Source organism: Thamnophis sirtalis, unplaced genomic scaffold, assembly GCF_051295495.1.
Source record: "Thamnophis sirtalis isolate CommonGarterSnake01/CBP01778 unplaced genomic scaffold, rThaSir2_p1.2 scaffold_6, whole genome shotgun sequence".
NCBI classification, from domain to species: Eukaryota; Metazoa; Chordata; class Lepidosauria; order Squamata; family Natricidae; genus Thamnophis; species Thamnophis sirtalis.
This window is the reverse complement of record NW_028261386.1, coordinates 5,501,609-5,517,002: the sequence shown is the minus strand read 5'-3', so window position 1 is coordinate 5,517,002 and position 15,394 is coordinate 5,501,609. Positions and strand designations below refer to the sequence as shown.

Below are 15,394 nucleotides of genomic sequence, written 5' to 3'. Positions count from 1 at the left end.
AACTATTATACAACAGGACAGGGTGAACTAGACTAAAATAAATCTTGGTGCATGTATACCAGTTTAATCTAATGATGGTGGTCCTGCACTAGAAATCAAGAGTGTGTGTTTTATCCTCACTTTAGGGAGACAAGCCAGCTGGGTGATGTTCAAATTCAGGTATGAGAACAGCGTTTCCCAAGCTTAGCCATTTTAAGCCACGTGGACTTCAACTCCCAGAATTCCTCAGTGGGTAAGGAATTTTGGGAGTTGAAGTCCAAACATTTTAAAATAGTTAATATTGGGGAACTTGTGGTTACAGAATCTGGTACCTCCTGATGTTTTGGATTAAAATCAAGAGTTTCTTGCCACCGGCTGCAATGGTTATTACCACAGACATAAAATCTAAAACACCTGCAAGGCTCCAGATTATCTAATTATTGGTCTCCCTCCAGGATTTGGGCAAGTATCTACCTCGGCTACACCTGGAAAAACTGGAATTGAAACCAAGATTAAGGAGAGACGTACCTCTGCTGACTAAACTTCCCCTTTCCTCTATTTCTGGTTAATATACTATGGGTGTATTCACACAACATGCTTTACCAGGTCGGGTAAAAAATTAGTAGTGCCACCTTTTAATTCCGGTAAGGTTTAGGTTTGTCTTTTTCTAACTGCATGATGGAGTTTGTTTTGGGTTAATGCCCTTTATTAAACCCAGGAAACTGATTAAATCAGAAACTAGCTCTCTATCAGGACAATGTTTTGTTTTAATGTAATTTAATGTATGTTCTTGTTGCTACCAGTTCGCACCAGTTCGGTAGAACCGGTTCGTCAAATCTACCGAACCGGTTAGAAGAGGTTCCGCCAGTGGACCCGGAAAGCAGGCCACACCTACAGAAGAGGTTCCAAAAACTTTTGAAACCCACCACTGACAGACAGACAGACAGACAGACAGACACACACACACACACACACACAGACTCACACAGAGAGAGAAAGAGAAAGAGAAAGAGAAAGAGAAAGAAAGAGAAAGAGAAGGAAAGGAAGAAAGAAAGAAATAAAAAATAAAAAAGAAAGAAACAGTGAGAGAGATGAAAGAAAAAAAGGAAAAAGGGACAGAGAGACAAAAGGAAGGAAAGAGAGAGAGAGAGAGAGAGAAAGAAAGAAACCAACCAACCAACCTACCAACCAACCAACAAACAAACAAACACATGGATGGCAAGCCACTCCCAACAGATCACATGGCCGGCAAGCCACTCCCACAAAGGAGGCCACACCCACAGAGTAGGTTCGAAAAAAATTTGAAACCCACCACTGTGCTGTTGTTATTAATGCCAGGAATGAACTAGACCAGATGCATCACGTACTGGGCACAAGCCCAGTTTAGCAAAGGGGGGGGGGGAGTTCCGATATATCACGACACTCAGAGGTGGGTTGCTCCTGATTCGGCCCGGTTCAGGCAAATCAGTAATGGTGATGGTGAGAGGCTCCGCCCACCTGCAATGGCTTCTGCGCATGAAAAACAAAAAGGGCGGGGTCAATCTTATCTCTTAAGGAATGATGTGCCAAAGGGAGGGAGCCACCACAGAGAAGGCCCTTTTCCCAGGTGCATGCTTGCTAGGGAATTCTGGGAGTTGAAGTCCACAGTTTAAAGGTTCAGAAATACCGGTTTAGATCATTAGTTCCCCACCCCAGAGCATATATTTAATAAACAAGTTAGAAGGACACTCTAGATAAAGACAGTGGGACACCACTTCTTTTGTTATTGCCAAGGTGGCAACATAAAGCAGGTTCACAGAGCTGATCTCAAGGGAGTCTTTTACCTCTACTAATACAATAAGTGTTACCTTTCCTTTAATGTTTGATGTCACAGTGTAACCGCTGTGTAGTATATTATTATGCTGCAATTATAGTAATTTTCCAACCTGTGGATGATTCTCTTTTCCTGCTTCTAAAAGGAAGACCGGCTCTTTACTTGACATGCCAACCCTACTACCAAGAAGAAGATTTGATCACAAAGACTGGCTCTTCCAAGACCTCAACGTGTCAGCTGTTTCACTATCTTGGGTGGACTTCAAGTTGGCTGGGCTGGGGCCCAAAAAACCTGAGAACTTGGAAACAGAGTCAAAGGATAGAGCTTTCTTGACTAGCAGTCAACAATCTCAGCTTTCCTCAAATAGATTTGATGGCTTCTCAAATTACATTCTAGGAAACATTAGAAGCTTACCTAACAATTTCCCTACCCTCCAAGTAAAACAAAGCTACCGTTTTACCCGAACCAGTAGTCACAAAAATTGCTGTCGGTTCAGGCAAACTGTTATTTCCGACAATCAGCTGTGATGTGTGATTTATATGAGCTAGAAAGCAGGATTTCCTGCATTCTAGCTAATCTAAATTGCGTGGCACAGCGGATTCTCCCCCCCTCCTCGCTGTTCTACTTATCTTTGCAGTTGTGCTTGGTAGCAGGATCCGCCCACCCACCTGGACGTCATCAGGTCCGTTTTTGACATTCTGCGCATGCATGAAAGGTCCTGCACATGCACAGAGGTGGCGCGTGCGATCACATTTGTGAACCAGTAGTGAAGGTAAATAGATTTCACCACTGAGTTGAAGTCCATATACATGCAGTCCTCAACTTACAACCATTGGTTCAAAGTTACAACAGTACTGAAAAAATTGACTCACAGTCATTTTTCACACTTATGACTGTTACAGCGTCCCCATGCTCAGGGGATCAAAATTCAGACCCTATACCTGATACTTATAGTAAAGAGAACGCATATTTAATTGTTCATGTATTAACCGCAGCTAGAATTGTATTTGCACAACATTGGAAAAGTGAAGAGATCCCTACTGACGAGAAGGTGGCTAGGAAAATATTAGAATATGCAGAAATGAACAGATTAACGCTGGCAATTAAGGAGGAAGAACAAACTGAATACTATATGATATGGGAGTCATTTTATCAATGGTTAGGGAATAAAAATGGAAGTTGGAAATCAAAGGAGACGAAAGAAGAACAGGAAATACGTTAAGATAGATATATAAATAATATGCTAATTGTTAATATGATGATTATAAGGAATATTATGTTGCACATTATTACTGCATTTTTATTAGAAGATACGTGAAGAGCGAAAAACGAAAAGGTTTTACTATGTTCAACTGTTTAATATACCATAATTTTAAGATTGGAGAATTAATGCTAATGTGAATGATGCTGTAAATTGTGATGGTTACTGCATAGATGTTTGAACCCAGACGACGCACTGTTTAAAGAAAGATGGAATGTTCATATTTTTAAAAAAAATAAAAATTAAAAAAAAGTTCAGACCCCTGGCCACTGGCATGTATTTATGACGGCTACAGTGTCCCAGACTCATGCGATCATCATCTGCGAACTTCTGACAAGCAAAGTCAATGGGGAAGCCAGATTCACCTAAAATTTTTGTAATTTACTGGTGCAGTGATTCGCTTAACAACCATGGCAAGGAAGGTTATAAAATAGGGCAAAACTCGCTTAAAAACAGCCTCAATTTTGGGCTCAATTTTGATGCATAAGTTGAAGACTGTTATATAAAAATTGCCAAGTGTGAACAATTTTCAGCTAAAAACCCAGATCCAGCAGGAAATTCACTCTATCCTAACTTGGGTTCCAGCCGGTACGGCCTGGTACGGTCATACGGGTAGATCATATCAGCGTACCGGTACAGTGGCTGGTTTGGCCTAACCACCTGCCTATGTTCTATACCTGTTTTTAAAGCAACCGGCCAATTGTGCACGCACACACAGCATGTGGCGCCTGCGCGACCTCTGACAAAAAACCCGGCCCTATTGGCAAACTGGAGGTTCGGGAACGCACTTCCGGTTTGCTCGTAGGACCGATTTAAGTCCTCCGGAAATAGCGGGTGGCCCCGCCCACCTGCCCCAGCTCTACAGCATCCCATTTAGGCCCCTTTTTTAGGCAAAGTGCATGCGCGGAAGGCAGAGCGCATGTGTGGATGTGGTACGTGCAAGTGAAGTGACATTTGCAAACTGGTAGGGAAAGTAAGCGATTACCACCCCTAATGGCTCCCGGAGGCAACCATCAGCAGTAGAAGCTCATATACTTCGCGCATCTGCTACATGCGGATTCTGAACTTGAAAAAACTGGGATTGGTGACGTTGAACAATTTGCAAGGGAAGGCAAACAGATGAGGTAGGTCGATGGGATAGAGAAGTTCCCTGGAAGATTCTGAAAGAGCTGCTTCCATTAGGCAGGAATTAGAGGGGGAAAAGACTATGAAAGGTAGAGATGGTTTTCAACTACAAGTGTGACAAAATGTAAATCGGCCAAAATATAAGAAAACCCAGTTTAAACTATTCGCTTATACTCTTACGATTATAGTTAATATAAGCGTTATCACATTATAGTTACTGTTATAAATTCATGTGTTAATATTTACCATGTTTTTTTTAATTATTCTGGTCTTTGTCTGTGTAACTGACATGTCCTGTGTTCATTCACTGTATTGAAAAATACACACACACACACACTTACTAGTCCGAGGTAGAGATCCAGTTTGAAGGAGAAAAGTCAATCTGGAGCAGGTAAGGAAATGCAAGGGACATACCCCGTGTAAGTGACATACCCTGTATTCAAACACTGTATTCGAAAATGCATCCCTCCCCCCCTCCCTCCCTCCCTCCCTCTCTCTCTCTCTCTCTCTCTCTCACACACACACACACACACACACACACACACACAAATATTACTAGTCCTGGGTGGAGATCCAGTTTGAAGGAGAAAAGTCAATCTGGATCAGGTAAGGAAATGCAAGGGACATACCCCGTGTAAGTGACATACCCTGTATTCAAACACTGTATTCAAAAATGCATCCCTCCCTCCCTCCCGCTCTCTCTCTGTCTCTCTCTCTCTCTCACACACACACACAAATATTACTAGTCCTGGGTGGAGATCCAGTTTGAAGGAGAAAAGTCAATCTGGATCAGGTAAGGAAATGCAACTGACATACCCCGTGTAAGTGACATACCCTGTATTCAAACACTGTATTCGAAAATCCCTCCCTCCCTCCCTCCCTCCCTCTCTCTCTCTCTCTCTCTCTCTCTCTCTCTCACACACACACACACACACACACACACACACACACAAATATTACTAGTCCTGGGTGGAGATCCAGTTTGAAGGAGAAAAATCAATCTGGATCAGGTAAGGAAATGCAACTGACATACCCCGTGTAAGTGACATACCCTGTATTCAAACACTGTATTCAAAAATGCATCCCTCCCTCCCTCCCGCTCTCTCTCTGTCTCTCTCTCTCTCTCACACACACACACAAATATTACTAGTCCTGGGTGGAGATCCAGTTTGAAGGAGAAAAGTCAATCTGGATCAGGTAAGGAAATGCAACTGACATACCCCGTGTAAGTGACATACCCTGTATTCAAACACTGTATTCGAAAATCCCTCCCTCCCTCCCTCTCTCTCTCTCTCTCTCTCTCTCTCTCTCTCTCTCTCTCTCTCTCTCTCTCTCTCTCTCTCTCTCTCTCTCTCTCTCACACACACACACACACACACACACACACACACAAATATTACTAGTCCTGGGTGGAGATCCAGTTTGAAGGAGAAAAATCAATCTGGATCAGGTAAGGAAATGCAACTGACATACCCCGTGTAAGTGACATACCCTGTATTCAAACACTGTATTCAAAAATGCATCCCTCCCTCCCTCCCGCTCTCTCTCTGTCTCTCTCTCTCTCACACACACACACACAAATATTACTAGCCCTGGGTGGAGATCCAGTTTGAAGGAGAAAAGTCAATCTGGATCAGGTAAGGACATGCATATCTCACCTGTTGGCCTTCCACGTTAAGTCAAACACATTTTTTTTCCTGCAGGAGCCCACATACAGGTGAGCTTTGTGAGCAGCAGATGTTACGCAGACACCCACAAACACTGAATCACCTTTGAATCTGGATCTCGGCACAGGGCTACAAAAGGTTGCATTGACTTCATCAGACGTGGTGAGGGTGACCTGATCGTTGCCAAAGAAACCAAGGCCAACTTGCAAGCGCTTCATTGACAACCCTGAGCTCTCAACCCCATTAGCTTTCCAGAAAGCCTTGAAAACTTGGCTCCTTTTTCTGGCACAAGGGCTGAGATCTTGGCAAAATCTCACCGGCTTGGTCTGATGGGATTCTGGTTTTCAGACACACACACACACACACACACACCCCTCTGCTTTGTTGTACAGGTAGTTTTCAACTTATAACCATCTACAACAGCATTTAAAAATGTGATTTGCAATCCGTCCTCCCGCTACACAATCACGGCAGAGTTCCACATGATCAAAATTAGAGCACCTGGCAACCACATGTATTTAGGATAGTTATGGCATTGGGGGGGGGGTGGTCACGTGATGGCCGTGTGACCTTCCCAGCTGGCTTCTGACCAGTAAAGTCAATGGGGAAGGTGGATTTGCTTAACAACCACGCCAGTCATTTAACAAAGGTGTCAAAAAAATGTCCTAAAATTGAGTGCAACTCACTTAACAGCCACCTCATCTAGCAAGTTCCAATCCCACTTGTCGTAAGTTGAGGACTACCTGTAACACTGTTCTATTATTTCATGTTTAGGTTTTGTGGATTTCCTTAACAACCAGGCCAGTCGTTTAACAACGGTGGCAAAAAAACCATCCTAAAGTTGAGTGCAGCTCACTTAACAGCCACCTCATCTAGCAAGTTCCAATCCCACTTGTCATAAGTTGAGGACTACCTGTAACACTGTTCTATTATTTCATGTTTAGGTTTTGTGGATTTCCTTAACAACCAGGCCAGTCGTTTAACAACGGTGGCAAAAAAAATGTCCTAAAAATGAGTGTGACTCACTTAACAGCCACCTCATCTAGCAAGTTCCAATTCCACTTGTCGTAAGTTGAGGACTACCTGTAACACTGTTCTATTATTTCATGTTTAGGTTTTGTGGATTTCCTTAACAACCAGGCCAGTCGTTTAACAACGGTGGCAAAAAAACCATCCTAAAGTTGAGTGCGACTCACTTAACAGCCACCTCATCTAGCAAGTTCCAATCCCACTTGTTGTAAATTGAGGACTACCTGTAACATGGTTCTATTATTTCATGTTTAGGTTTTGTCCCGTGAATAGTCACAAGATCAGAATGGGCAGCAATTTTAAATGCTGTAAATAAAAACAAACAAGTATTTGATCTGTTCTTTACGGGCCCCCAACTGAGCCTTCAGTGATCTAGGAAGAATCCCACAGGCCTACTTTGCAGGGGTGTCGTGTGGATTAGCTGTTGAAAAGGGGATGACGTGGGACGGAGCAAGAGAAGGATATAGTGGCTGCTGGAGATTTCTTCCACGTCCTCCTGAACTACAGGTAGTCCCCAACTTACAACAGTTCATTTAATGACCGTTCAATGTAACAACGGCACTGGGGGAAAAAGTGCCCTGTGACCGTTTTTCACACTTACGACCACCGCAGCACATCCATGGTCATGTGATTTTAAAATCCAGACGCTTGGAAAACTGACTCGGATTTATGACGGACGTCATATGATTCCCCTTTTCACGACCTTCCGACAAGCCAAAGCCAGAGGCACCACTTTGCAAAACCCTGCTACTAACTGCAGTGAACCACCAAGTCGCAAAACGGGGCAAAGAAATTCACCGAACAACTGTCTCGCTTAGCAACAGAAATATATTGGGACTGAACGGTGGCCGCAAATCAAGGCCTACCTGTAACGAGGGGAAGCCCTGTCCCCCTTCTCCCACGGAGGCTTTCCGAGCCAGGAGCCGGAGCCGGGACGCCAGCCTGTCTCCCGGTTCCCCGCTCGGAGCTTCCAGCCACCCCACCCGCCCACTCGCTCGGCCTCGCTTGCTTTCCCCGCGGGGTGGACTAGAACAGTGTTTCTCAACCTTGGCGACTTTCAGTCCTTTGGACTTCAACTCCCAGAATTCCCCCAGCCAGCTATGGCGACTTTCAGTCCTTTGGACTTCAACTCCCAGAATCCCCCAGCCAGCATAGCTGGCTGGGGGAATTCTGGGAGTTGAAGTCCACAGGACTGAAAGTCGCCAAGGTTGAGAAAGACTGGACTAGAAGACCTCCAAGGTCCCTTCCCATTCTCTTCTTCCTCTGCTCTCAGCAAAGCGAGCCAGGTGCGCTCGCCCACCCGGCTTTCCCTCCTTTCAGCTTAGCGCAAAGGAGCCAGCCGGGGCGCCTTGCAGCCGGATGCCGCTGCTGGCGCTCCCTGGATCCGCGGGGGAAGCCATCCCAATCCACCCCCCACGCCGCCCGGCCCTTTCCAAATCGGCGGGCAGGCGAGAGGCCATCGGTTGCTCGTGCCGAGCCCGGGCAAAAGGGAGGGGGGGGGAACGGCTGGCTGCGAAAGGCCGCGTGGAGTCGGCGGTGCGCAGCCAGGCGAACGAGGGGGCGGGCGCGGCGCGATCGGCGGATCCCGGAGCGCACAAAAGCAAGCGGCGGAGGAATTCAGCCCGCCCGGGCAGGGCCCCGCTCGGCCGGAAAAAGCAGCAGCAGCAGCAGCGGGGTTGGGACGGCCGATCTCGGCGGCTGCCAGCCAGGCTGGAGGGACCCTCCGCCGCCGCCACCACCACCACCCCTCCGCCCTGTAGCCACCTACGTTAGTTTGCTCAAGTTGGCCCCCTTTCTCTGGCTCCGTCCGAAAGGCTCCCCCGCCAGTGCCGGAGCCGATCCGTTTCCTTTCAGGCCGGGATGAAGGCGGCGGCGGCGGTGGTGCTGGCTGCGCGCTCGGAGCCCCGTTGCAATTACGTCGGAGCGGATGGTATAAGGCCGGGCTGGCTGGGTCTCCCCTCGCCTTTCCCCTCCCTTCTTCTTCTCCTCCCCCCCTTTCCTTTTCCCAGCCTAGCGGCCGAGGGTTTAAAATGCAGCTCGAACACACACAGACACACACACAACACACACAGAGAAATCACAAAACACACAACATACACAGAAATCACAAAACACGCACAGAAATCACAACACACACAAAAAACATACAGAAATCACAACACACACAGAAATCACACAAACACAAAGCACAGACACACACACACACACACGCTCGTGGGAAGGCTTGCCCGGCCGCGAGTGACACGGATTTGGGAAGAAGGGATGGGACCGGGTTGATTATTAGGGGTTCCCCAGGCGATTGGGAGGGGAGGGGGCATGGAGGGAGGGGGAATCAGGGAGAGGGCACTGCTCTTGGGCTGGACTCAGTCAGCTCATTCTGGGGGGGGTGGGAGGGGCTATAGAGGTCATCTAGTCTCATCCCTTTCCATCACTCTGCTAAACAAATAATTCCCTCACCACTGTCAGCTCATCCTGGGGGTGGGTGGGGTAGGTGGGGCTGTAGAGGTCATCTAGTCTCACCCCTTTCCATCACTCTGCTAAACTAATAATTCCCTCACCACTGTCAGCTCATCCTGGGGGTAGGTGGGGCTGTAGAGGTCATCTAGTCTCACCCCTTTCCATCACTCTGCTAAACTAATAATTACCTCACCACTGTCAGCTCATCCTGGGGGTAAGTGGGGCTGTAGAGGTCTAGTCTCACCCCTTTCCATCACTCTGCTAAACTAATAATTCCCTCACCACTGTCAGCTCATTCTGGGGGTGGGTGGGGCTGTAGAGGTCATCTAGTCTCACCCCTTTCCATCACTCTGCTAAACTAATAATTCCCTCACCACTGTCAAACTATTCACTAAGGCTGCATTACTATTAGTCTTCTCATGTTCCTATCACCCATCTCCTCCCACTTGTGACTGCAGGGCTGTGACTTTGTTGCTTGCATCCTTATGATTTATATTGATAGTTTCCTGATTGCTTATTTGTACCCTATGACTATCATTAAGTGTTGTGCCTTATGGTTCTTGAGGAATGTGTCTTGTTTTATGTACACCGAGAGAAGATGCACCAAAGACAAATTCCTTGTATGTCCAATCACTTGGCCAATAAAGAATTCAATATTCTATTCTATTCCTTTCCCAGTGCAGGATCCATCAGAGTGAAAGGTAAAGGTTCCCCTCGCACATATGTGCTAGTCGTTCCCAACTCTAGGGGGCAGTGCTCATCTCCATTTCAAAGCCGAAGAGCCAGCGCTGACCAAAGACATCTCCATGGTCATGTGGCCGGCATGACTAAACGCACAGAACGCTGTTACCTTCCCACCAAAGGTGATTCCTATTTTTTTCTACTTGCACTTTTCGAACTGCTAGGTCGTCAGAAGCTGGGACAAGTAACGGGAGCTCACTCGTTATGTGGTGCTAGGGATTTGAACTGCCAACCTTTCTAATCGACAAGTTCAGCGTCTTAGCCACTGAGTCCCCTCCATCAGAGTAGGTTTGTCCAACTTGAACTTGCAGACTTTAATTCCCAGAATTCCCCAGCCAGCTATGCATCTCTGCCAAGACCTCTAGCATCCTGGGGTCAGGTCACCACCCTGAAAGCCAAACCCGAAACTAACATCACATCTTCCAAGTCAGGTGAAGCTTCTCGGATAAGTCACATTTATTCGAAAAGGCACTTTGGCCCGCTAAGGGCAAAGTCATTTTTACAGAGTTAGATGGGCAGCATATAAATTTCATAAATGAAAATCCAAGGAAACAGATTAGTGATGCTTAGTACTAACATTTTCTCTCGACAGCACAAAGTGGTGGTGGAATAAACTGATATATCCCTGAGTTTACCCTCGGGAAAATTGGGCTGAGTGATAGGGTTTATTAGATTTTTATCCGACCTTTATTACCTTACTAACTGGATACCTGTGTTGCACGGCAACTGTGATCAGGCAATGCAGACGAAATCCGGTTCAATCCATCGGCTCAGTGGTGGTCAGTAATTGAAACACGTAAGAGAATATCGCACCCATCACCTTGAGTCGGGAAGTGAAAGAATGGAATGTCTGCCAGTTTGACCTGAGGTAACGGAATGTGAGGCAAATGGCAGTTGGAACAGAGTTCTTTTCAGGTGGGGAGGGCGAGTAGAACTTCTTAGCATCACAGCATGTAAATTACTGTGTAAGAAATACTAATGATCTGATGGTCATTTCGAAAAATCCTTTCTTAGCGAGCACCTAGGAGCCAAGAGGAATATACGTGCCAAATTTCAAGTTTCTAGGTTTTACGGTTCTGAAGATTTCATGATCGCAATATGAGTGGTTTTTGGTTTTATACATATAGCTAAGTAGCTCACAGTGGCAAAGATACTTTATATTCCTTCCTTCTCCTATTTTCCCCACAACCACCCTGTGAGGTGAGTTGGGCTGAGAGTGACTGGCCCAAGAACACCCAACCACTTTTCACTCCTAAGGTGAGACTAGAACTCACAGTCTCCTGAGCATTGGCCCAAAGTCACCTTGATGGCTTTCATGCCTAAAGTGGGAATAGAACTCATACTATTCTTATTTCTAGGCCAGCACTTTAACCATCAAATCCCCCTTTTAATAGCTTTTCATGGTTTCTCTTGTCATTTTGGAAGGATGAGTGGGAAGAGGTGTCACTTTTCAAAGGTGTGAAATCTTTTGGAGATACAGCCCACAATATGGTGCTTCTGTTTCCTTACCCCACTCTGCCTCTCCTCTCTTTTCCCCATCCGCAGAATTGGCTGGGAATTACTGTCAAGCATTTATTTCTTACTTCAGTGTCTGAAGCTGTAATTCTGGGCAGTTCATAGATTATTAAATCTAACAACAAATAACAAAATAACAAATAACAAAAATAAAAGGTAAAGGTTCCCCTCGCACATATGTGCTAGTCATTCCCGACTCTAGGGGACGATGCTCGTCTCCCTTTCACAGCCAAAGAGCCAGCGCTGTCCGAAGACATCTCCGGGGTCATGTGGCCAGCATGACTAAAGACTGAAAGCACACGGAACGCTGTTCCCTTCCCACCAAAGGTGGTCCCTATTTTTCTACTTGCATTTTTTACATGCTTTCAAACTGCTAGGTTGGCAGAAGCTGGGGCAGGTAACGGGAGCTCACTCTGTTACGCGTCACTAGGGATTCGAACCACCGAGCTGCCAACCTTTCTGAACAACAAGCTCAGCGTCTGAGCCACCGTGTCCCTTTTTGCCAAGAAACCCACAAATTTGTCCGGTTGTCTTGTCCCTAACAATTTTACCCACCCACCTCAATTTGTGTAGCATAATTGGGAAGACAGAATATGTCCATGATGGCAAACTTGTGGCATCCGGAGCCATATCTGCCGGCATGCAGGTCGTCAGCTCCAGCGGGCATGTGTGTGCCGGCCAGCTGATTTTCGGCCTTCCGGAAGGCTGTGGGAGGCCATTTTCGCCCTCCCAGGCTTCAGGAAAGCCTATGGAGGGCAAAAAACGCATGGCACGACAAAACCGTGCTCGACTAAAGCGCGCCCGATTAAACCGTGTCGCTGACGTCATCAGCAGGGCGATAACAGCGAGCGCGGAGAAAGAAGGGCGCTTTAAATAGCGCTTTGAAAGCAAGCCGATTCAAGTTAAGGTAAGGGTTAGGGTTAGGTTTAGGGTTAAGTTTAGGGTTAAGCTTAGGGTTAGGGTTAGGTTAAGGGTTAGGATTAGGTTTAGCGTTAGGTTAAGGGTTAGGTTTAGGGTTAGGTTAAGGGTTAGGTTTAGGTTTAGGATTAGGTTTAGGGGGGTTAGGGTTTAGGGGTTAATTTTAGGTTTAGCGTTTACAGCGTGCTTTTTTCTCCGCGCTGTTGTTGCGCTGTGATGACGTCAGCTACGCGGTTTCGTCGAGCGCGCTTTAGTCGAACGCGGTTTTGTGGTGGAACCAAAAACCGGGCCCAACGGGTCTACCAAAAGTTCAGAAAGGGCCTGTTTTCACCCTCCCCGGGCAACAGAGGCTTTCTTGGAGTCCGGGAAGGGCGAAAACAGCCTCTCCTGCCCTCCCCCTGGAAGAAATACCAAGTTCAGCTTGGAGGCAAGCAGTGTGGCACACGGGAGGGAGCGTGGGGGGGATTGTGTGCGCATGTGCATGTCAGGGGGTGCTTTGCATTATGGGTGCCAGCACACACACACACCCCCTCGCATTTTTGGCACCCAACAACAAAAAGGTTAGCCATGCCTGGAATATGTCTTGCATGTCTATTCTGAAGCAAATCCTATGTAGGTTAGAAAACCTTGCTATAAAACAGTGTTTCTCAACCTTGGTCACTTGAAGATGTCCGGACTTCAACTCCCAGAATTCCCCAGCCAGCATTCGCTGGCTGGGGATTTCTGGGAGTTGAAGTCCAGACATCTTCAAGTGGCCAAGGTTGAGAAACACTGACTTAAAACCATTCAAAATCACAACAGCACTGGAAAAAACTTACCATCACAGCCTCCCCACCATCAAAATTTGGGTGCTTGTCAACCGGCATGTAATTATGATTTTTATTTATTTGTATCCCACCTGTATTATTGTTTACCAATAAGTCAAGGCACAAGCGTATCTAGCACTTTCCTGCTGCTACTTTCCCCACAATGACCCGGTGAGGTTGTGTTGAGCCGAGGGTAACTGGACCAAAGTCAACCAGCTGGCTGTTGCAGCATTCATGAGCCACCGCATCCCTATATTGATAGCAAAACTCAGAAGACACCCAAGTTCTTTAACCACACAATGGCTTGCATAAAACACCAAGGCGTAATTGCTTTTACAAATCAGCCGATATTACACAATAGGTCAGTCCATAACTGCTTGTGCAAACACATCCTACGAGTATTAAATTGCCACTCAGGGCAGGAACGTTTTCATCATATGCTTCATTAATGGTGCCTAGCTGTGTTCATACACCAGACCGCAAATCAGCCAGCCATTGTAGCATAGCCGTAGCCGGTTTTATTTGGTTTTTATTTATTGCCTTACAGGCCAAGGCCAAAGCAGGAGTGTAGCCTCACTCAGCTTGTGAGGTTAATTTATGCTTCGTTGTGTTACAAGAACCCAGGAAATTGGGCTGAGTAAAGCCACGGGTATCTGCAGGCTTCTAAAAAACGGAATCTAAGGAAATCAGTAGGATATAAATATATCATTACGTTGTACCAAAGTTTCATTGATCCCAATATTCTTAGGCCAGTTTTGCATTTTGTACTAATAGCAATAGCAGCAATAGCAGTTAGACTTATATACCGCTTCATAGGGCTTTCAGCCCTCTCTAAGCGGTTTACAGAGTCAGCATATTGCCCCCAACAACAATCCGGGTCCTCATTTTACCCACCTCGGAAGGATGGAAGGCTGAGTCAACCCTGAGCCGGTGAGATTTGAACAGCCGAACTGCAGAACTGCAGTCAGCTGAAGTAGCCTGCAGTGCTGCATTTAACCACTGTACCACCTCGGCTCGTACTAGACCTACAGGTAGCCTTGCTTAGTGACCATTCAAAGTTATGACAGACCCCAACAGAGCTAACTACAAGCAAATTCCAGGTGGGGCCCCTCCCTTGCAGTCAGTCACGACTGCATTTTGGGAGCTTGACAACAAGCTCACATTTCTGACCCTTTGCAGTGTACCATGGGGTCATGTGTCCACAATTTTTGCTGGGCTTGCGTTTTTTTTGCCAAATTTTGGAATTTATTTCTGGTTTCCAGCAAAAAGATTAGCTTGATAACGAATAATGCAAAAAAAAAAAGGTCATAAAATCTGGTAGTCACACAGGGACCCACTTAGCTGTGACTTATGACTGTAATTTCCAGCTCCGCTTTGGTCATTAAGTCGAGGACTATCTGTAGTGATAATTGTCCCGCTGGAGATATTGTTCTTGGCCTGCAGAAAGCTCAGGATCCTAATCCTGACGTTAGGGCCTGGCACTCCATGATTGATGGATTGATTTTTGATTGATTTATTCGGTTTGCATGCCGCCCTATTCCCGAGAGACTCAGGGCGGCTAACAATCAAAAAGGAAAGGGGAATACAAAATAAAAAATAAAAAGACAAACACATAGTAAAAAACAACAACGGTCATACCCTTAAGTGGGGCTAAGAGATTCAGAGACCCCAGGCCTGCCGGAACAGCCAGGTCTTAATGGCTTTGCGGAAAGCCGGAAGGGTGGTGAGGGTCCGGATCTCAACGGGGAGATCGTTCCAGAGGGCCGGAGCAGCCACAGAGAAGGCCCTCCCCCGGGGAATTGCCAGCCGACACTGGCCGGCAGATGGAATTCGGAGGCCTAATCTGTGGGATCTAATAGGTCTATGGGAGGTAATTGGCAGGAGGCGGTCTCTCAAGTACCCAGGTCCGATACCATGTAGGGCTTTAAAAGTAACGACTAGCACCTTGAAGCGAGTCCGAAGACCAATAGGCAGCCAGTGCAGCTCGTGGAGGATAGTAGTAACGTGGGTGTACCGAGGTGCACCCACAATCGCTCGCGCGGCTGCATTCTGGACAAGGTGAAGTCTCCGAATACTCTTCAAG

The 15,394-nt window shown here is 46.6% G+C and overlaps 1 protein-coding gene across 3 annotated transcripts in view; it reads right to left on the bottom strand.

Moving 5' to 3' along the window:
- The window catches only part of CUEDC1 (CUE domain containing 1), a 90,119-nt gene extending 81,251 nt beyond the window's left edge, over positions 1 to 8,868 (bottom strand). Inside the window, exon 1 of one of the 3 annotated variants that reach the window (XM_087717147.1) lies at positions 8,643 to 8,868. The gene's annotated coding sequence lies outside the window, so the exon portion shown is untranslated. The remainder of the gene's footprint in view (positions 1 to 8,642) is intronic. The other 2 variants (XM_087717145.1, XM_087717146.1) reach the window with 2 other exon arrangements.
- Between the last annotated feature and the right edge of the window lie 6,526 nt (positions 8,869 to 15,394).